Source organism: Vipera ursinii (genome assembly GCF_947247035.1).
Source record: "Vipera ursinii genome assembly, chromosome: 2".
Taxonomy (NCBI): Eukaryota; Metazoa; Chordata; class Lepidosauria; order Squamata; family Viperidae; genus Vipera; species Vipera ursinii.
The window spans coordinates 241,541,317-241,565,521 of NC_139513.1; the positions used below are offsets into that span (position 1 = coordinate 241,541,317).

General features: G+C 37.8%; 1 protein-coding gene across 1 annotated transcript in view; it reads right to left on the reverse strand.

The window, feature by feature from the left end:
* Nucleotides 1–24,205, reverse strand: part of SNX24 (sorting nexin 24) — an 84,588-nt gene that overhangs the window by 7,057 nt on the left and 53,326 nt on the right. The window lies entirely within an intron of this gene.

Genomic DNA, 24,205 nt, shown 5'->3' on the forward strand with positions numbered 1-24,205 from the left:
TAATCCTAAATTGCACTTCAGCATTCCACGAATGGACCTCAAACTTGTGAACTTTCCTTTCTCGTCTTCCAGAGGTGGCTTAAAAGCATCAACTTCAGATTTTGTTTTTAAGCTTTGGGCAAGGGGAGGGGAATGGGATTTCAGAAAAAAAGTCTGGTTTTGGTTAAGTCTAGATCTAACCAAACAGATACATGTAAAAATGAAGTGATTACATAAGCTTGAAGATAATACATAAACTACAAAGAAATCAAAATAGCATTGTTTATGTGTTTTCATTGCTTCTTTTATATTAATTACATTTAATGAACAGAGTATTTTTTTTAAAAAAAACAAAACCCTAGGAATGTTTACTAGAAACAATACAGCCTTAAGATAGGATATTATATAACAAACCCATAATATCCCAATTTTTCTATCTTCTTAGGTTCATAAAGAGCATCCTCCCGGAGGATTTGTTGGTCAGCTGAACATGTTTCCTAGTGACATTCTGAATTCTTAATTGTCAGTTATCCTTTCTCCTTCAGTAAGTGAAATATAGTCACAAAATTGCAAAGGGACTTGTTCTGCCTTAACCTTCGCGAGATACCATCATGCACTAGAAAACAGTGCTAAAATATCACAGGATATGCTCTCCAGGATAGGAGACACATAAACAGCATAATGATTTCCCATGAGTTTCCTTTTTTTAAAAAAAAATGTCACTAAAGCTAGGATTAAATGGTGACACATCTTCACAGAGGATACCATGAAATCGAACTCTTGGCATTCTAGTTAGGTCCAAATCTACTCATCAGCCAATTATAACAGTAACTGAACAGCTTGCTGAGAACTTGGACGAGACCACTGTGCTAACCTTCTGAGAAACGCACCAGAGGATTGCATTGTTTTCATCAATTGATTTTCTTTTTAACACACAAAACAGCTCTAAAAATTCATGCGGCCCTCCCCCCAATCTGCCATCCTATTTCCTCAAGATCTACAGCTATCTTTTGGGCAGAGCAGTCAGTGTGGGATACATTAAGAAGCTTTGTTTTTGAAGGCTTCAATCGTTATTGCAATCTTTCAGTCTGAAATGCCCTATTGTTAGGGTGAAAAAGTTCATGACAGTTTTTTCCTGTCTTCACAAGGAAAGATGCTTCACAATATCTAATTCAGTGATGCAGCTAAAGTGGGGGAGAAAAAAAAATCAATACATTCTAGCTACAGTAAGAAAGCAGGAGCATCAGCCTCCACTGGGACTTCAACCTGCAGTCTTTATAGAGCACTTTGTAGTATATCTTTCTGTTTGCCTTGTCTATGGCAGTTGCTTAAAGAGCTCTAACAATGATAAAAGAAAAAGTTAGCAAAAGAATATTACCCATGGAAAATCAAAAAGCAGTCTGGAATGTTTTTTCCCTAACCCAAGAATGAACCTTCTGCTTTGGGTGAGGTTTTTTAAAAAAAGAAAAAGGAAAAGGAAAAATAGATGTGCCTTCCTAATTCATACCAGTTTTGTTCTTTCTCAGAATAGTGTTGTATTTTTTTTAAAAAAACTTTATTCTCATTTAGAGCCTTGGTGGAGCAGTGGGCTAATGCCTCCTTAAGTAACACCAGCTGCCTGCCATTAGTGCAGGTTCGCATCCCACCAGGCTCAAGGTTGACTCAGCCTTCCATCCTTCTGAGGTAGGTAAAATGAGGACCCAGATTGTTGGGGGCAATAAGCTGACTTTGTAATAATGCCGCTTGGGGTGTGTGTGAAAGCCCTAATAAGCAGGCATATACATAGAATGAAGGCTACTGCTAGGCTTGTAAGCCGCCCTGAGTCTTTGGAGAAGGGCGGGATATAAATGGAATTAAAATAAAAAATAAATAAATGTTTGTGCTGACAGAAGGGAGGGACAGAAGGCTAAATATCCCTTTAAAATTGCCCATATTTCGATTTATATTTCTCCTCTCCTTTTCCCTGAGTCAGTTCTTTTAGACCACCTCCTGACAGAGTAGAAGGTGGAGCCTTTGGAATTGCTTCTTTAAAGTGCTTTAAAGCAGAGGTAGGTCCCCAACCTTTTGGGCACCAGGGACCGGTTCCATGGAGAGAGGTTTTTCTGCAGACTGGAGGGTGTATGGTTTTGTGTGCTGCCTGCATCTTGCAGATGGGGCTTTGCTTGTTTGTGCGGCCTGGTTGTTGGCATTCCATGGACCGGTACTGGTCCATGGACCGGGGGTTGGGGACCTCTGTTTTAAAGTATTCCCGAAGCCCTGAAAGACTAACTATGATGAAGCTGGTTCTGGTATGTTCTGGGTCTTGAAAGAGGACTTAAAGTGAAGACAAGTTTCTCCACAAAACAAACCAAATATGGCCTGTGAGCAGTTCCACTGGAGCTGGAAAAAAAGGCAACTGAGTTCCTTAAAGTACTCCCATCTTTTTTTTCTGGATACCCATAGAAGCCTGGAAAAAGGAGTTGGTTTAAAGCAGGGGTCTTCAAACTTGGCCCTTTTATGACTCGTGGACTTCAACTCTCAGAATTCCTCAGCCAGGCATGCTGGCTGAGGAATTCTGGGAGTTGAAGTCCACAAGTCATAAAAGGGCCAAGTTTGAAGACCCCTGGTTTAAAGGGTAGTAAAAAGGTATCCTGCTTGTCCAAATTCGAAGCACTTTTGTTATCACTGCCAGGTATTCAAATACCACTAACCAAGTGGGCAGTGTCAGGCACTCTAATATCACTAATCCAAAAGATTGCTTAGAAAACCCCAAAACAAAATCTTCAATATATTTTGACTGTGTTTTGATTCTTTAGTGATCAAATAATTTTTGGTATGCTAAACCACAGCATCCTCATGGACATGTGATCAAAATTCAGACACCTGGCAACTGCCTCGTATTTATGACTGTTGCAGTGAGTGTCCTGGGGTCACGGAAGCATCTTCTGTGACCTTCTGACAAGCCAAGTCAATGGGGAAGCCCGATTCACTTAACATCAGTGTTACTAATTTAACAACTGCAGTGATTCACTTAACAAGTGTGACCAGAAAGGTTTTAAAATGGGGCAAAACTCACTTATGACTTACTTAGCAAAAGAAATTTGGGGCTCAGTTGTGGTCCTATGACCTGTATTTCCGCAGAGGAATGGAGAAAAGATTTGCATTAAAATCAATAGTTACATTTAAGAATAAGTGGCAAAAGTATTAATTTTATATATCGCTTAATAACCAGGCTATAGAAATATTTGGAGGAAGTTTGGTGAAGCTACATCTGTGAGCCCACCATACTGAGCACTGAAGCAATTATATGTGTTGATGGCCTGGTGGTGATCTTTTAGGTCTATTCTCAGTTTAATAAGCTCATCATGTCCATTTCCAGGGGACACTCATACTGGAAATCGAAAGGGCATCGAACAGGTACACAGGTGAGACACAGGGCTGCCACAATGTTCTGAACCAAGATTTCAGAATGGCATTTATGAATGCCTCTAAATGCTTTTGCTCTTTTTAATAGTTACACTAGTTTTAGCAGCACTTATTGAACTATAACACTTTTCTACAGTATATCAATCCATAAGTAAAATGTCGACCACAGAAAATCAGCATTTTTGATACAACGAGACAAGAGAAAGACGGTCTTGTGATCTTTTTAATGAGAACTGTGAGGCACCATATTGGACCAAACTGGATCTTCGGAGGAGCAATAAGTAAAGGTAGATATTGTCAGAATCCACTTATATCACATTCATAAATGTATGTTTAAAACATTATCCCCTCCCCCTGGATTCTACCATCTCCTGAGGAAGGAGGAGCGGATGTGGATTCAGCCTGCCTTAGGTTATTTCAAAGACCAAGGGAAACCTTTTGAACTGGGAGAACAATGGGGAGGGTTAGGGAAGGAGGCATCTGGCCTGTGTCTCCATTTGAATCTGTAAAGGAAGAAGGCAATAACTGTAAAAGATCCGAAGTTCCCTTTTTCCCACGAAAGGGATGATACAAAGTAATGATGGGGGGCTGACCAAATGGGGTTGAGAGAAAGGGGGGGTTGAACCGGGAACTCTTTATAAAGTTTCTGTCTTGTATTTCCACAACCAAACATATTCTAGTAAAAATTCCTTTTGGACTAGAACTGACTCCAAGAGTTTTTGTTTTCCTAAGACGTGGATTGGGGTGGGTCCTGACAGATATATTAGAATATACTATATACAACTATAATAATAATAATAATAATAATAATAATAATAATAATAATAATAATAATAATAATAATAATAATTGGAAGGAACTTTGGAGGTCACCTAGTCCAACCCCCCTATACCATTTCAGACAAAAGTAATAGTAGAAGTGTTGGTGTTGGTGGAAAAGAAACAACAAGAGGAATGAGGCACATTGTTTTGCAGTAGTCCTCATCTTCAGTTAATGGTAGTACAGGGTGAGAGGACCTGCCTCAGAATTGTGGGCGATACAAAACTCAAAAATCTTGCCTGCCCCTCTATTTAGAGATGAAGCCACTGTCATGAATCATTGGTAAACAGTATTACTCAGTTACTTAGGGGGAACCTACTTATTGTAACCCATGCCATAGACATTTCTTGTTTGAATCACTACAATGCACTCCACATGAGAATTCCCCTGAATACCTCTTGGAAACATCAATTGGTCCACAGTGCTGTGATCCAAGTAGTGATGTATGTGGTTAGGCATTCTTGTGTAACATCTCTGCTTCAGGAGCTGCACTGGTTACCAGTTGTTTTCCAGATACAATTCAGGTTGCTGGTTGTCATCTAAAAAGGTTACATGGTTTGAAACATGGGGATTTCGAAACTACCTATTCTCATGTATTTTGCCCATCTAATAAGATCTGGAAGAAGGAGGTTCTTTTCAGATCCCTTCTTTAAGAGAATGCCAGTTGCAACGATCCTGGTGATTAGTCTTTCAGTGATGGCTGCTTTTATTTGGACCAGCAACATCCAGCAAATTAGATTTTCTTCCCTAATAACATTCTGGAAAGCCATTACAGCCTAGCTATTGCAAAGAGCTGGGAATGGCAAAGTATAACTGACATTTTTTTTGTTAACTTGATGTACCATGTTTAATCTTTATATTGAAGAGGGTTTTGTAAGCTACTATAAACTCAATAGATTAGAATAGCGCACAAACTTTATTAAGTAAATAAACTGGAATTTGTCTACAGCAAGAATAATAAAAAAGCCTCACAGAATTATTGAATGGGCATCACTTTCTGCCTGAAATCTGATCAGCACTTAATTTCCTATTATTATTTTTTTGGTTTTCATAGTGTGTGCTTCTTGCCTCTTTGTATACATCTCAGCCTATATTTTCTATGGTAAAAAAGCTTTATAGTCAGAATAATAATCATACAGGTGTCCAAAGATGTATACAAGATTTAATACCCTTGGATTTAAAATATACATGCAATTAAAATATGAATATATCACAGTGATATAGATTTAAAAAAATTAAAAGCTGACTTCAAGAAGATGATTCTACATCATCTTTCTGATTTTGTCTAAATTATAAGTTTGTTCTGCATGTAATCTAATTTAGTGGTACTTTGGGAAAACAGAAGTAAACGCTAAGGATTAAAAGTCAGTTTGTAGTATTATCTTCATGCCAATGGAGATCTGGATCTCTAAGATCTGGAACTATTTTCTTCTGCAAGAAAGAAGCACAGAATATTAAATCTACAGATCTTTATTAATGTAGCTCACAAGCATCACGTCTTCAGTTGTGGCTTTTCAGAAGGATTCCAAATCCCACTGGCCCATCGAGTATGGTCAATGGTCATGGATAATAAGAGCTGAAGTCAACTTTGGAGATCAACAATTACATGATATCTGTTATCTGGGGAAAGAGAATCATTGCCAGTTCTATTGCTTCCCATTCACAACTTTGGACAAATGAAGTTAGAAGAACCTAAGAAACAGACACAGATCCTAAACATTTATCAAGAATTTGATGGACTGAAATACATAGCTGAAAGCCATGTAAAGTTTGGCTGCTGCATGCCATATGGGAGTAGCCTAATTGAGCAGATCTGTCAAATGACAGTCCAATAGAACAAAGGTGTATAGCAATCGCTGTCACATGCTCCCACCCGCATCAGAACATGTATCTGGAGAATTATAGAAAACTAGCAAACCTAGGATTGTAATGAAATCCATCATACATACAAGACAAGGAAGTATGTATATGTGTGTGTATAATAAATTGCAAAGGAGTATTTTGTTGTCCTTAAGAAACTTATTGTTAAATTTACAGATGTGACAATTTTAGACAATTACTTAGTAATTAATGTTTGTATTCCTGGACCAAAATAACTGACACCTTCATCTGTTTTGTTTTTACATTTAAGCTAATTTTCCTTGCACAGTTAATGAATTAATTTTCAAATTAAATTTGTCCCTTTTCTAAAACAAGGACACTGTCTAAATCTCTGTTTATAAGTGTGTGGGGGGGAAAGTGTGGTGGTAATAGTGCACAACAACACACCAAAACCCACCTGAAACAAGCATAGTTACGTGCTGTTCTGTAACTATAGGAGCCAATCAATAACAGCTGAATGCCATCTGCTTTGGGCAGCTGATCAGCACCAAAAGTGTGAGCAATGCATCTTCCCTTATTGAAAGGTTATTTTATGCAAGTAAACAATTCATCGTCTTCTTGCACGCTTGACGCTCATTTGCCACTTTTGATCAATAAAATATGCAAAACAACAACAAAAAATTGAATCCTAAGAGTAGTTCTGATGCCAGTGTGATAGCTAATCAATATTCAGGTCTTCACACTTAAGAAGGCAAATAGTGGGAGGACTTCCTTTATACAAATCCATGAATTTAGTAGGTGACTACCACTGTTTGTACAGCAAGATGGACCCCACCGTTTATTTACATTCAACAAAAGAAAAAGAATTAGGATCCACCATATTGTTTCCTGTTCTTTCAATGATCAAGCATCTCTTCTCAGGGTTGGCTTTCCGGTTCCTGCTAAAACCAATATCTGAGGGTATTTTCTTTACAATGCTTTTTTTTAAAAAATGTACAAATTGCTTTATTATATTATGAGGCCTTTTTATATTTGATTCAGGTAAATTAACTCTTACCTAATAATGAAAAAGATATTATCTTATATACAGTATATTTTGGAAAAATATATTCCAAAAGTTAAAACTCTTTCCTGATATAAAGTTAAACATATAAAAACTGTTTTCAAAAATAGCATCTTCCAACATAACAAGTTAAGAATGAGCTTCAATTTATTTATTGCTTAAAGAACATATGAATTCAACTACTGTGGAAACCATGCTTAATGGCCTAATATGAAATGTAATCAGTCAGTATGTAAACTGAGCTTACTTATGTAAGTGGTTGCTTAGAATTCACACTTAGTTTCAACATCCTTGAATGACATAGATGTTTAAAAGTAGAGTCAGAAATTGGAAATATTTGAAAGACAGATCCACAGTGATTAGGAAGATACATATTAAATGTTAAATATTAGGCATCCTAGATTTCAAATAGTTTGGAGTTTAGGACAAGTATTTTAGTATTTAAAAATGAATATAGGGCATTGTTATTCAGTTAGCTATGATGGGTAATAAAATAAAAAAGAATGTAAATAAAGGAATGGGATGAGAACATCTAGCATCAACCTTGAATGTGTCCAAGACTATATTCAAATGAACCTGGAGAATATTCAGATGAATAAAAAAATGATATCCCTATCTAAAACCTGATGAAATTACAAATACTCTAATTTTTTACATGAATAACATACTAAAAAGTGTGAAGTAATTTGTTCTAGACAGTATATAGTCAGTTTGTTTTATAACTCAGTGAACATTCTTTGTTATTCTCTTTCTAAGATTTCAGTAATGCTTCCACACACTATGCATGTTAGCCTTGCAAATTCCAATGTTATAATATTTATTTTATTTATTTATTAATTTAATTTATATACCGCCCTTCTCCCAGGGGACTCAGAGCGGTGAACAGGGCAATACATAAAAACTAGATACAAAAATTAAAATTATTAAAACATGATTAAACAATGCCCATAAAATTAATACAAATTTAAAATTAAAGTCGTTTATAAAAATCCCACCCCGTCCCATCAGGCCAGGCCAGCTTGTTTAAAGAGATGGGTTTTAAGATCGCGCCGGAAGGAGCGGAGATCGGGCGCCATCCGGAGCTCAACCGGAAGATACTTCCATAAATCCGGTGCACCCACAGAGAACGCTCTCCCCCTGGGGGCCACCAGTCGGCATTCTTTGACCGGTGGCACCCTGAGGAGGCCCTCTCTGTGGGAGCGTACTGGGCGGAGGGAAGTTGACGCCGGCTGCAGGTGCTCCCCAATAGTATAGTATAATATAGTATAACATAGTAGAATATAGAATAGAATAATTAGAATACAGTACAATACAATACAGTACAATACAATACAATATCATACATTCCAATATGCATATATTTGACACATCACTGCTGATCAAATCTATGAAAAGACTTTTTTTTAATGTGTGTTATATCTACTGCACATGCTGATTTACATCATTCTCTCTTAATGTTGCTTGTGATTATTTGGAAATAGTTCAAGCTTCACAAAGGTAGGTAGCCAGCTTTCCTATAACAAGGCACAGCAGACTTTAACAGGATTTTTAAAAAAACTTTCAATTATTACTTCTTAAACTCCAGAGCCAACTTCAGTGTAACCATAGCTCTATAAACCACATGATTTTGATCAAGGAAATAATACAGAACATGGTCACAGGAAGTGCAGTAGCTTCAAGTCAATGACCCAACTAGCAGGAAGAGTATAATTTAAAGGCAGAAATTTCCAGTGCATGCACCGTTAGGCACAGTGAACCTGTTACTACTCTAAGGGGAATTGTTTGCCTCTTATTAGATTTTCTACAGCACAGCCATAAGTGATAAATGTACTGCTGTACTCACTGTCAAGTTAATCAATGCTGCCAAAGTTTTGTTGACCTAACAGTAATCCATAAAGTGAGCGGCATTTTCTCTATCTATATGACATCTCAGTCCACAGTGGGATAGGAATCTTCCAGTAGACTGAAATAAGAGGTGGAAAAAAATAAAATAAAATGGACACTTTCAAAATCTTGCTTTTGCTTTTAGAGAAGCAAGATTTGTTGCCTACTTGATGAAAAAGGAACACCTAAAAAGAGCTCCTCTTTCAACTTCTACCAAACTGATAACTTCACAGAAGAGGGACTACAAAAGTCTTTCTTACTTTGCGAAAGGTGCAGAAATTTCAGGCATTAAAGGTGAATATGAAATATGTTTAACTAAGCTCAAATACAGAAAGATGAACAGCATAAGAAAATTGGACTTTGTTGTTTATAGAATAAGGCAGCCAATAACAATCCTCAACCCCATCACTATTGTAAATAGGAATGATCTATAATAATGAAGTATTTTTATTAAAAAATGTGATCTGTTCCACCAACAATTATAGACCCATGAAATATGAACTTTGATTGATTTTCTTCTAGGGGTCACCTGGCTCCACATTTTATGTGCTCTAGTCATTTATTTGGGTGACAAACTGATTAATTTTTACAGAATGAATTGAGCAGTGTAATTCTTGCTCAATCAAAAGTATTTCATTGTAACGCTTGTTCTCCAGAACTTGTGCTTCCTAATTTTACTGTATATATGAAGAATTTCATGTTAAATACAAGAAAATGTAAGTACCAATCTAAGAGATCCATACAAGTGTGTCTGCAGGGTACGGTTTAAAAAAAAAGGCAAGTTGATAGCCATGATGGTGTGATGGAAGCCATTTGACTCTTTCTGTAGACTGACAAACCAGAGATTATGCAGACAAGCAACATTTCCCCCCCAATACTATCTAAATTCTAAGTAGTGAACTTATTCCCTAAAACTGGCTTAATAACTGCCTACTCTCCCCAACACTGTATGGAGGAATTTTATATAATCTTCTCTTTTTTGCTATTGGATACCCTGTTTAATAATAATACTAATAATACTGATACTAATACTAACAACAACAACAACAACAACAACAACAACAACAACAATAGAGGAAGATTACTACAAATCTTTCAAGCTGACAACATCAAGCATACTGAAGTCAAGAAAAAGATTAGAGGTGAATACATCAAGAGAGTGAAGAAGATCTTAAAGTCCAAACTCAATGGAGGAAATACCGTGAAGGCAATCAACACCTGGGCAATTCCAGTCACTAGATACACAGCTGGAATAGTGGACTGGACTCAAGCAGAACTAAAAGCAATGGATAGGAAGACCAGAAAAATAATGACAATGAATCATGCCCTTCATCCACGGAGTGACATTAACAGACTCTATCTATCAAGGCAAATAGGCAGTGGCCTAGCGTGGGTTGTCAGCACCCGGGGCAAGGCAAGTAATTTGCGTCCCCTAACCCATGGATTTTAGCACTCGAGTTTCTTCCACTAGATTAGTTAAAGAAACCCTTAACCCCTAAGCACATGTATTGTTTGTTATGAAAATACTGATGTAATTAAAGTAAAATGCATCTAATGCGCCCCCCCTCAGATGTTGCGCCAGGTGCAGCTGACCCCCCCTGCACCCCCCACGCTACGCCACTGGTCCTAACACACCAAGCAGACAAAGGAGGTCCGATTTACCCCTTCCCCGTGAGGTTAGAAAACTCCGCCACATTCCCTAGAGCAGTGTTTCCCAACCTTAGGAACTTGAAGATGCGTGGACTTCAACTCCCAGAATTCCCCAGCCAGCATAGCTGACTGGGGAATTCTGGGAGTTGAAGTCCACGCATCTTCAAGTTCCTAAGGTTGGGAAACGCTGCCCTAGAGGAAGAAATGTCTGCTTGGGATTCTGCTGCAATTACCGCAGGAGAGCCACCAGCCACGCAAGGCAGGCTCAGGCTGGGGGGGGGGCGGGGGCGGGGCAGGGGCGGAACGGAAGCCTTGCCCTATATTCCACAATTAGAACAAGGCGCATTCCGCCAGGCCGCCCCTCCCCCTCCCCGGTTCCCTTCGGAGATCTCTTTTTTTCTCTCTCTCTCTTTTGCGCACGCCCGCACGCAGAGAAAACCAGCTCAAGGAAGATTTAAGTTTGCCTTCGGGAGACGCAATTCCGAGCAGAAGATACACCCAGGAGCGACGCCCTTTTCAGCCTTCTCGCCGTCTGCGGGCCTCATTCTTTATTATTACCAGGGGTCTTCAAGCTTGGCCCTTTTATGACTTGTGGACTTCAGCTCCCAGGAGACTTGTGGACTTCAGCTCCTCTCAGCCTGGCTGAGGAATTCTGGGAGCTGAAGTCCACAAGTCATAAAAGGGCCAAGTTTGAAGACCCCTGTTTATTACAAACGGCGAGCAGCGCTGGACACTCCGCCAAACAGTTCCGAGGGCTGGTAAACGACGAGGTGTGCTGCAGCCCCCCGCCGCAAGTCTACTGCAAGCCACAATCGAGACCACGTGTCTCTCGGGACAAAGGGGCGGGGTGTAATTATTCCTGTTATTAACACAATGTGGTATTAGCGTGGTTTCGTTATTGTTTGGAAGAGGGGGAAGAGAACAAAACGGCTGTTACAGATACGATTGCACGCTGGGCAGCGCGCGTGCTTTTAGTGTTAATATGGTGTTGCTGTCACGCCAAGCCAACTCTGTGCAGCCCTTGGGGCTCCCTGAGCAGCTCAGTGTGAGCGCGCCCCCCCAGATGTTGCGCCCGGTGCGGACGGCCCCCCCTGCACCCCCCACGCTACGCCACTGCAAATAGGTGGACGTGGAATGCTGGTTGAAGAAGAAAAAATGGCTTTGGAAGAATATCTGAAGGACAATGATGAAGATGCACTGAAGGCTTACTGATTACTGGAGAGACCAAACTGGTCTACAAGAAAGTCCAAATGAAGAACAGAATAGAGGCATGGGAAGACAAAGCACTACATGACCAGTACATTAAAAAAAATAGCTGGGAAAGGAGATAATAACAAGACCTGGCAATGGCTAAGAGCAGGAAAGTGGAAGAAAGAGACTGAGGGACTAATTCTGGCTGCACAAGACCAAGCCTTCAGGACAAATGCATACAAAGTCAAAATTGAAAAGACAGCAACAGACAGTAAGTCCCGCCTATGCAAAGAAGCTGAAGAAACATTGGACCACCTGGTAAGCTGCTGCAAGAAGATCACATAGACTGACTACAAGCAGCGGCATGACAAAATAGCAACAATGGTGCATTGGAAGATGTGCAAGAAATATAATTTGCCTGTAAGCAAGAACTGGTGGGATCATAAAATAGAGAAAGTCATAGAAAATGATAAAGTTAAACTATTCTGGGATTTCAGAATTCAAACAGACAAGCACCTGCAGCATAACACCCTGGACTTAAAAATTGTCAATAGGAAAGAAAAAAAGTCTGGATAGTGGACGTGGCAGTGGCTGGAGACAGCAGAATAGATGAGAAAGAACTGGAGAAGATAACAAAATACAAAGAACTACAAATAGAAATAGAAAGACTGTGGCAAAGGCAAGCAAGGGTAGTACCAATAGTAATAAGCACCTAGGGTGAAATCCCAAAACAACTGGAGCACCACTTGAACACCATTGGCATTGACAAATTTGCAATTAGTCAATTGCAAAAGGCGGCCTTACTAGGAACTGCTTCCATCCTGCGATGATATCTATAATACCATCAAACATCCACATGTGCCTATCCCAGGTCCTTGGTAAGGACTCGATAGGTAGACAAAAATGCCAAATCCAGTCTGAACATCTGGCTGACTGTGTGATGATCAATAATAATAATAATAACAACAACAATGTTGGAAGGTACCTTGGAGGTCATTTAGTCCAACCCCCTACTCAGGCAGTAAACCCTATACCATTTCATACAAATGGCTATCCTGTCTCTTCTTAAAAACTTCCAGTGTTGGAGCATTCACAGCTTCTGGAGGCAGGTTGTTTCCTTACAATTAAGTCTTGGGAATGACTTAATTATGAAATCAGCAATCTTACAGAATTATTACCTTTAATAATATTTCTAGAAATGTCTCAGAAATGTCCATACACCATGTTCCTAATTATGAAAAAAAGCCACCAAAGAGAATGTATTATATTTCATATGTTCTACTACCAAGGCCTTCTATAGCTTTTCCCAACCAGATATAAATAGCCAGGAATTTAAGCTAAATGTTCATTTCAGATCAATTTAGGTTAAAATTTCGCTATTTCAAATAGGCCAAGTTTTGAATGACCCTAATGCCTTTACAGATGCTGAATAGAAATCTTGAGCAATCAACCTAAAAACTTTTTCCTAGGAAACTACCTTGCTTTGAAATATTTATATTAGATTCCATGCTAGGAATCACTAGGAAAGTAATCCAAATTTAAAACTGTCAATATTATAATGCCTTTATAAAAATATACTGGACCTCTGCATCTGCAATATTGTGTATGGTTCTGATTGGCACATCTGTGAAATCACATATTAGGACTTGGGAAAAAGCAGAAGATGGCAATCAAAATTAATTTGTATGTGTGTGTGTCTGTGGTGTCAAATGGCTCCTTAAGAGAAGAATGGTCAATACATGTAGTCCATGCTTTTGGGACTGGGAACTCTGTCACTAAGCAATGCAGTTGCAAAGTGCAATATTTGAGATCTCCTACCAGCTTCCCATTGATTTTGTTTGTTGGAAGCTGGCAGGAAAAGTCGTAAGTTGTAATTATGTGATCACAGGAAACTGCAACTGTTGTAATTGTGGGCTAGTCGCAAGTTACCCAAGTCACAGGGATGCTGTGATGATAGCATTTATAAGGACCAGTCATAATTGTCCTAATTCAGCACTATCATAAATTCGAACAGTTGGCATTCAAGTGGTCCTTAAACAAGGAGTAGCAGTACATTCTGGGATTATTCAATTTGGAAAGCATCTGAGGACAGAAATGACTAGAATACATCAAATTGTGTGTGGAGAAAATGAACAGCAAGAAATTTATCTTTCTTTCAGAAATTTAGCACCAATAATACATTAAAACATATCTTACAGAAATCAAATGGATTTATTTAGTGGTAACTTGGTTTTCCTGGAATACTTAAGTTTTATCTTTGTGTAAAGCACCCAGATGACAGAGAATGAGGTGGCTGGATGGAGTCACTGAAGCAGTAGACGTGAGCTTAAATGGACTCCAGAAGATGGCAGAGGACAGGAAGGCCTGGAGAAACGTTGTCCATGGGGTCGCGAAGGGGTCGGACACGACTTCGCAACTAACAACAACAACAAAGCAACCATATTTCACCTCTCTACGTGTACTGATCTGTCCTGAAGCCCTCCCTATTCTCCTTATAAAAGTTAAGAGTCCTTGAAATTAGTTATAATAAAATATACAAAGGTACAGAAGGGGGGGATGGATTAGTGAAAATAGCGAGTATTAATTTAAAGTTGAATTATGTGTAGGAAAGCACTTCCATATGTGCTGGATTGTATCTTTTAGAATTACCAACAGACACAGAAATGTGAGAATTCTGGAGACTACTGTAATCCCAACATATCTAGCAGCAACCGGTTAGGAAACTCACTACTGGATTACAACAAACAACATTCATGAAATATTCAAAGCAATGTTTCTCTCAAAAGAATCTAGCTGCCTGTCCATCTGTCTATGGAATATGTGTATGCATTTATTTATTTATTTTATTTATTTAATTCCATTTATATCCCGCCCTTCTCCGAAGACTCAGGGCGGCTTACAAGCTTAGCAGTAGCCTTCATTCTATGTATATGCCTGCTTATTAGGGCTTTCACACACACCCCCAAGCGGCATTATTACAAAGTCAGCTTAATTGCCCCCAACAATCTGGGTCCTCATTTTACCTACCTCGGAAGGATGGAAGGCTGAGTCAACCTTGAGCCTGGTGGGACTCGAACCTGCACTAATTGCAGGCAGCTGGTGTTACTTAAGGAGGCATTAGCCCACTGTGCATGCCTTCGCATGTACTATTTACTACCAAAGAAAGCAGATAAGTCCTCAGTTTACAACAAATTGTTTAGTGACAGTTCAAAGTTACAATGGTATTAAAAATGTGAGTTATGATTGTTTTTCACACTTAAGACCATTGCAGCATCGCCCATGCTCACATGATCAAAATTTGGATGCTTAGCAAATGGCTCATATTTATGAGTTGCAATGTCCTGGGGTCATGTGATTAGTTTTGGCAACAAACAAAGTCAATAGGGAAGCCAGATTCACTTAACAACTGTGTTACTTCCTTAACAACTGCAGTGATTCACTTAACAACTGTGGCAAGAAAGGTTGCAAATGGGGCAAAACTCACTTAACAAATGTCTCACTTAGCAAGATAAATTTTGGATTCAATTGTGGTTGTAAGTGGAGGACTATCTGTAAAGTTCTCAAACTATTCCTGTTGTACCGTTGTCAAGGAAAGCAACTATAAAAAGTTTGGTCAAAATCAAATGTACAGAACCTACACTGGAACTGCAGAAAATTGACCTGTGTTCTGTGTTTTGCTGACTAGGGTAATGAGATGGTAAGGGCTAAAATGTTTCTAATCCAAGAAATAATTTATTTTATGTCACATTTGTAGTCATTGACAGCATTGGTTTTGTCTGACTTTTATACTAAGCCTTGAATTAATTGCTCTCAATTAATCTGTTCCAGTCTTTGATAGCTTATTTATCAGACAGGGAAAGATAGATTTAATGGTACTTGCTTGAAACAGATTCTTTAATTGGAAACACCAGAGTGTTTAGCTCACTTTGTGTTCTAGCAATTAAGGACAATTTGGAGAAGGGGTTCTCCCCCCACTCGCACTATTGTCTCCTTGATTAGATTTCCAAAGAAGTAGACAAAACAAATGACAATACTACCTAGCAATATTGGTTCGAATAAAAGCCCAACAGTCGAATTACTTACTATGAGAAATGTGAGCCATCCCCATCCATTTCAGCATTGTCTTTATATTTATTTCATTTTATCTTTGTCTCCTGAGCAAAGCACATGGCTACATTTCTTGCAAAATGCATGTCTACCACATTCTTTTCCACAATTATGCATTGCTCCAAATAAGCCAAATCAACAGGAGAAATTATTTTTCTTGATTAAGGGCCCACATTTCTCTTGGGATAAAATGAAACAAACAATTAATCTTTCCTTATTTGTTCTCAGAAAGAGCAACATTCTTTATGTGTACAATAGCCAGGTACCTGTGGCAGCCAGTCGGCAGCAATTAGGCTTGAGTTGAAAAAGAATGGACTTAAGTCAGAGAGCCTAATCTGCTGAGAGTTTCTACTAGAGGGCAAGGTTACACTGGGAAAATTCCCCTGTTGTGGAAATACTGTTAAAAAATTACCTTTTGACTTCGGCATAATTAACCAGGCTTGGGAATTTATATGAACTAGGTAATTGGAAAGAATTAGCAAGAGATATATACATTAATCTTCACCAGTTACAAGGTGTTTAATGAAATTAAAGTGCCAGGTCTACTTCATGCTTGTTTTAGTTTATGCAAACTTTAGGAATTTCACCTGTAGATCAAGAATATGCAAGGAGGCAATGAGAATGGAGCATGTGCAAGAGAATAAAAGAAAAGCATCTTGCTTATTGGCATTCATTCTCACTTGTTTCTCTTTCTACGTCATCAATAGAGTTAAAATACTTTCTGTGAGTTGCAATGAAATTCCAACATGCCTTCTGCAAAACATACTAAATCCAAGTTAGTAAAATATGAAAACGTTGAAGACTTTTGTATAATTTAGCATTGATAACATAGATGACATTTAAGAAAGATAAACTGGATGACTGATGCAGATTTTATCCACCTTTTAAAACAATTCTTCTATATTTCTTGGCTAATGTAGTGTGAAGTCTAACAATTGAAATTTGCTCCTGCTTATCTAATTCTTATAATAGTCTTTGTAAGTTGACTAAACTCTGAGCATTCAATAATTACCACAGATAATTCTTGGACAGCAAACAGAATTAGAAAACTTCATGTGCTGACCACACAACAAAGAGAACAACAAAACAAGGATTTCATTTCTCATCAAATAGAATAAAATAAAATACAATATTCTTTTGAAATATAAGTTTATCATCCATTATTATAAATGTGTACCTGACTCAAAATACAACAATGACATCAATCATCCCAATAAAGTACAATCTAGTTTTCAATTTAGCTTTGGAAGTGAAACTACTTCAGTACAACCTCTTCTGAATGAGATACACAGAAAATACAACTTTATTCCTACTTTGGAGACTTAAGATCTTCTGCTTTCACTGACAATATCTTAGCCAGGATCTATGAAGTCAAAATTACCGTATTTACAAAATAGCAATACCACTTAGGCTTATATACCGCTTTATAGCACTCTCCAAGCTTTTTACAGAACCACATATTGTCCCACTGTTACTTCTCCTATGGTGTTCCAGAGGGTACATTTGCTTTCTTCCGTGTTATCACCTTCATAGGAAATTGCTGACAGTCAACAAATTGGAAATATTGTCATCTGTGTGTACAATAGATGGTACTATTGTGTTTCCCCGAAATTAAGACCCAACCAGAAAATAAGCTCTAGCATGATTTTTCAAGACACTCATAATATAAGCCCCACCCCCAAAATAAGCCAAATAAGATCTAACTGAAAAATAAGCCCTAATGCGTCTTTTGGAGCAAAAATTAATATAAGACCTGGATCTTACTTTGGGAGAAACTCAATCTATGTAAAACAGTAGTATCATAAATAAAGATAATTTTACTGCTACAAGCTTTCCCAGTCATATTTAATGACTTGAAATGATGATCCACAATCTGATAAGACATTACTCTGCAGACTGAAAAATCCGTAGCCAAGTAGTGGGATAAGGTGAGGTAGGAGGTCACAGAGGGACATTATTGGATGTATTGGGGAATGTTGGTTAAGGTGCTTAGTTTTGGTTTTATTTTATTTTTTATTGTTGTTCTGAGCTACCCAAAGTTGTGTTACAGAAGATGGGCAAATATACAAGCATTTTAAGTAAATAAAATAATAAATATGATTTCAATGATATATGAGATAGAAGCCAATGCATTTGGATGAACGTTAAGAATCACATAAGAGTAAAATACAATGGTAACTCAGACAATTAAGACAAGTGGGAAATTAAGAAGTGGGAAGAAGTGGGAAACATATTAAGAAGTGGGAAACATATTCCCACTGCTGGTCTCATACACTGTTGAACTTCATTCGCTTGAACTGGTGGGAAGAAAAAAGAAAAATCGTTCTTTCTTTCCCATTTGTCTCTTTCTTGTTCCATCCAGTTATGCATGAATAAGATTCATAAGAGAATAAGAGAAAACAACAAACTCACTCTGACTGAAGATACTTTCTTTAAATGATACAAAAGACTAAAGGTGAGTTGCCTCTACATGGCAGCAAAGAAAGTGAAACTATCTGAGGTATCTGTGACAAGGAGATATTTCAACAAAACGGCAAAACGTGTTCACAATGGAGTTTGCATCCCCAACACACTGCAATATTTCCCCTCTTGGCCACTTTTAGGCAATGGTCAAAATGTGAATGTATTGACAATTGGTTGCCAATTGACTACATCATCCAGCCATCCCCAAAGCCTAGACTGTTGGCAAAGAACTTATTGGCTTCCAACCTAGGCCCTATTTATTCCCAAACATTAAAAAAACACCTCCAACCATACTAATTCTAAAGCAAAAGAAGTTCATCATCTCATTTTAAGTATCCTTCATTTTGCAGTCTTTAGTACTCCATGTTTGCTATATAGACAGCATGTGATCTGTACGTTGTTTTTATCGCTATTTTAAAAAGTTAAAACAAAGATTTGAGCTTGCTTCTGCAAGAATTCTGCTCAGAGTTAAGTGAACATTATTGATATTTCTATTATTAGCAGAATGTACTGTTTCTCCTGTTGAAAAAATATTATTATGTTATCTAATGGTTAAAATAAATACTTAATAAAATTTTGTTGGTGTTATATATCCTTCATCTCTCACACACACACACACACAGACACAGACACACACACACACACACACACATACACACACACACACAGGGACTCTGCAGAATCTGAAAACAGTTCTTACCAACAATGATGGATTTAAGTTATTAACAGATCAAAAAAGATGGATGGTCTTCTGCTTTTCTTAATCTTCATCATCATCTAGATCCATTTAAAGGTATGTGGTGCACTAACAAAGTTAGTTAAGGTTTCAATAAAATCAGTAAAATAATCTGCCCTGTTACACTGAGTCTGCATTGATCAATAAAATCACTTGTACTAGGAAAGTACTGTTAACCACTGACAATCCTAGCCATTAATATTATTTAACACACCCCTCACAAACTTTAATGAGGATAAAGAACATTTTTGCTCTTCACACTTATCATACTGCTCTTTCCAGAGATCTGTATGAACACAACACAAAAGTGATCATTTAAAATTAATCAGGGTTTCACAGGAAGAAGGACACTGAATAATTTCTGCTAAGTTTTCTGTGTAGTTAATAGAAGTCCTCAGTGTCTGTCTTAAAAAAAGATAAAACTGAGCTGAAATATATTTGCATATATTCTGGTTGAATTTCTATAGTTTACATCATCAGTAAGAGAAAAAGAAAAGGAAAATAAAAGCTTTCTTCAGATCCTTGAAGCACTGACCCTGACTGATAGGATTTTTTTCCCCTCCAGGAGTAAGAAAATTCTTGAATAAATGCTGAACACAAGTGAAAAGATGCACTACTCTGATCCCAATAGACTACTTTTCATTGTATTTTAAGTTTTGCTTTACCTACTGTGTTGTTAGAATTGGGGATATGGTAAAAGAATGAATTTGTCTTTAATTTATTTCCCTGTCCATCCACTATAGTTCTGCTGTTCTTATTAGAAAGGTAATGAAATTGAAGTGCATTCCCCAAATATATGATGGATTTAAACCTCAATATTCTGGTATCCATATCTTCTTCATGTATTTGAAAATAAAATTCTTTCAGTAAGAAACAGAATTTCAAAAAGATGTTCAATCTAGCCAGTAGAGAATTAATATTTGTCACCATCTCAATTAAATCTAGTATGATTCTTTTTATACTGCTGATCTGAAACACAGGATAGTGAATTGCTCTTGATAAGCCATTTTCTAAAAGCTAATTAAAAGCAAATTCCTTATTCAAGCAAAGAACTTTGATAACATATATTTTGCTAACTGCCCATTATTTTGCTAAGGGCAGAAAATAATAATTGTGAGATGAATTTGGTTAGTACCTGTTATGGTGAGAGAATTTAAACATAATTTAAAAACACAAAACTACAGTTATTGATAACAATATATTACTTTATTAGATAAACGTTATCTCTCCTAGTATCCAAAATCTTATATGATGTAATAAAAAAACCCATAGAGTTTAAACATCCCAATCCTTTTTTAAATTTTCAGTTGTATGATTACTTTATAACTGTGTTGCAGCCAAAATGTTTTTTTAAAAAAACTTTGAAAGAATTGTACTGTACCATGACTAAAACGGTTAGCTTTTTCCTACTCAAAAATACCTTTTAATAATGATTTCAAAGCATTAAGAGAGGAAAATCAGACTCATATTTTAAAATTATTGTATGTATTCACTATCAGAAAAAAACATTATATGACATTATATTATTAAAACTTCTTCCTGGGTTGCATCAAGTATTTCCTTTTATTTGTAGTACTATCACTTGAACAGATTTTGGGTCATATCTATATCTATCTATCTATCTCTATCTCTATCTCTATCTCTATTTCTATCTCTATCTCTATCTATATCTTGTCATCTTGTCATCTTGAGTGGCCACTGATCCGAGCCAGACATCCTAGAATGTGAAGTGAAGTGGGCCTTAGAAAAACTGAGCAACAACAAAGCTAGTGGAGGTGACAGTATTCTAGCTGAGCTATTCAAAATCTTAAAAGACGATGCAGTAAAAGTGCTACACTCAATTTGCCAGCAAATTTGGAAAACTCAACAGTGGCCACAGGATTGGAAAAGATCAGTTTACATTCCAATTCCAAAGAAAGGCAGTGCCAAAGAATGTTCAAACTATCACACCATTGCACTCATTTCACATGCTGTTAAAGTTATGCTTAAAATCCTACAAGCTAGACTCCAGCAGTATGTGGATCGAGAACGACCAGAAGTACAGGCAAGATTTTGAAGAGGGAGAGGAACTAGAGATCAAATTGCCAACATACGCTGGATCATGGAGAAAGCTAGGCAGTTCCAGAAAAACATCTACTTCTGCTTCATTGACTATGCTAACGCCTTTGATTGTGTGGATCACAACAAACTGTGGCAAGTTCTTAAAGAGATGGGAGTACCATACCATCTTATTTGTCTCTTGAGAAACCTATATGTGGGTCAAGAAGCAACAGTAAGAACTGGACACGGAACCACCGATTGTTTCAAAATTGGGAAAGGAGTCCGGCAAGGCGGTATACTGTCGCCCTGCCTATTTATCTTATATGCAGAGCATATCATGAGAAAGGCAGGGCTAGATGAATCAAAAGTTGTAATTAAGATTGCCGGGAGAAATCAACAACCTAAGTTACGCAGATGATACCACTCTAATGGCAGAAAGTGAAGAGGAACTAAAGAGCCTCTTGATGCGGGTGAAGAAAGAGAGTGCAAAACTGGGCTTGAAACTCAACATTAAGAAAACCAAGATCATGGCATCCGGCCCTCTCAATTCCTAGCCAATAGCTGGGGAAGAAATGGAGGTAGTGACAGATCTTATTTTCCTGGGTTCCAAGATCACTGCAGATGGGGGCTGCAGCCAAGAAATTAAAAGATGCTTGCTCCTGGGGAGGAAAGCCATGGCAAATCTAGACAGCACACTAAAAAGCAGAGACATCACCCTGCCAACAAAAGTGTGTATAGTCAAGGCTATGGTCTTCCCAGTTGCAATGTATGGCTGTGAAAGCTGGACCATAAGAAAGGCTGAGCTCCAAAGAATTGAGGCTTTTGAACTATGGTGCTGGAGAAGACTCCTGCGAGTCCCTTGGACTGCAAGGCGATCAAACCGGTCAGTCTTAGAGGAGATCAACCCTGACTGCTCTTTAGAAGGCCAGATCCTGAAGTTGAAACTCAAATACTTTGGCCACCTAATGAGAAGGAAGGACTCATTGGAGAAGAGCCTAATGCTGGAAAAGATTTAGGGCAATAGAAAAAGGGGACAACAGAGAATGAGGTGGCTGGATGGAGTCACTGAAGCAGTAGGCATGAGCTTAAATGGACTCCAGAAGATGGTAGAGGACAGGAAGGCCTGGAGGAATGTTGTCCATGGGGTCGCGATGGGTTGAACATGACTTCACAATTAACAACAAAAACAACAACATCTATATCTATATCTAGATAGATAGATAGATGATAGATAGATAGATAGATAGATAGATAGATAGATAGATAGATAGATAGACCATTTTTTACTGTGTGCACAATGGCACACATTAAAAATGAAATTTAGTTGCTTGCTCTCAAATTGTACACATACATAACACACATTTAAACATACTATATGCAACATATGTATAGACCTACACCCTTACATATAAGTAACATATAAATATTAATTACTGTCTATCTTAAATTCATAACGGAAGGAGGAAGCTTTAGAGTTCACAAGTTTAATACTGTATGGAACAAAACTGTGACTGAAATTGGATGTTCTGCTTTGGATACCACGAAGCCTCCTCCCAGAAGGTAACAAAGTAAACAGGTCATGAAGAGGATGTGTCGTGTCCCAGACAATCTTGCAGACCCTGCTCAAGCAACGCTTATGTGCTATGTCCTGGAGGGAAGGGAGGGAACCGCCAATAATCTTTTCAGCCATCTTCACCTCTCTCTGCACCACTTTCCTGTCTGAAGTAGTGATGCTTCCAAACCAGACTGTGATGCTATATGACAGGATGCTCTCAATCGTCCCGCTGTAGAAAGTGGTAAGGACAGGGGAAGGAAGATGTGCTTTTCTCATGCGACACAGAAGGTGCTGCTGTGCCCGCTTCACCAGTGTCTCACTGTTGAGCAACCAAGCCAGCCTAATTGTTAACTACACACTCAGGAATATGATGCTGGTAACCATCTCCACAGGTGAATTATTAATGCACAGAGAAGTGTGGCTGTGCCTGCCTTTTCTGAAATCGACAATCGAAAAAGACTTTCACTGACAGAAGTGGGAAGGGATCATTTTCACAAATTTGTTTTCAGCTTGCAAGATCTACCACTGCTTCTTTCACTGTCCCACTAGGTTCCCCAGAGCACCAAAGAAGAGTTTTGGAGATAAAAGAAGTAGTAGGGAGAAGGAACCTGCTTCTTTCTTCTTTCAGCCCTGGAAATATTCAACTCTGGTAAAGTTTTTCCAAGAAGAAAATTGTGGTTCTTATTCAATGAAAATAAAGCTCTGAAAACCAATAAAATAAAATAAAAACAACCCCAAATACCCTATATTTATATATTAAATATATAAATGCAACACACTCATTTTTAGACCTTATTCAGAATTTAGCTTAACAATTAATGCTTTCAGTGGGTTAGGTATAAGCAGAATACTGAAGGGCTTTAACTTATTTTATAAGAACTCGACAGATGCCAGAGTACATTATCTCATATGACAGGCTAAAAGTAAAGGTTAATATAGGGTTGCAGATTCAAACAGTTTATATCAAAGCACCATCCACAGAAAAGGCTTGAGTGAAGAATTTTAAGAACATGGCAAGTATATAAGAGATCTTTTTTTCAAGCATCTTCACATAAAGTACAAAGAAAGTGGTAGACCTCAAGAACTCTTAAAATAATTATTTAAAATATTGTGTTGTTGAAACATTTACTTTTGGACCTGATGAATAAAAATAACATGTCAGAAATGGACTAGCTGATTCTTTCTTCCATTACATATACCTGGAGCATACTACAATGGTGTCAGATTGACTATTTACAGATCTTAATATCCCTACATAAATGACATTCAACACAAGATCATTAGACACATGCACATGGCATGATATACATACAGTATTGTCATTTGCTCCCCTACAGATACCATGCCCTAGTGACTTTTCATTGCTCACTACATGACTGCTCTGTCCAAGTTTTTAGAATACAGGGAAACTAAGATTGTAAAATCACAAATACTTTGAGATAACTACTATCCAAGAATAGAAGGCAGCAAGAAATATGAACTAGAAGAATGC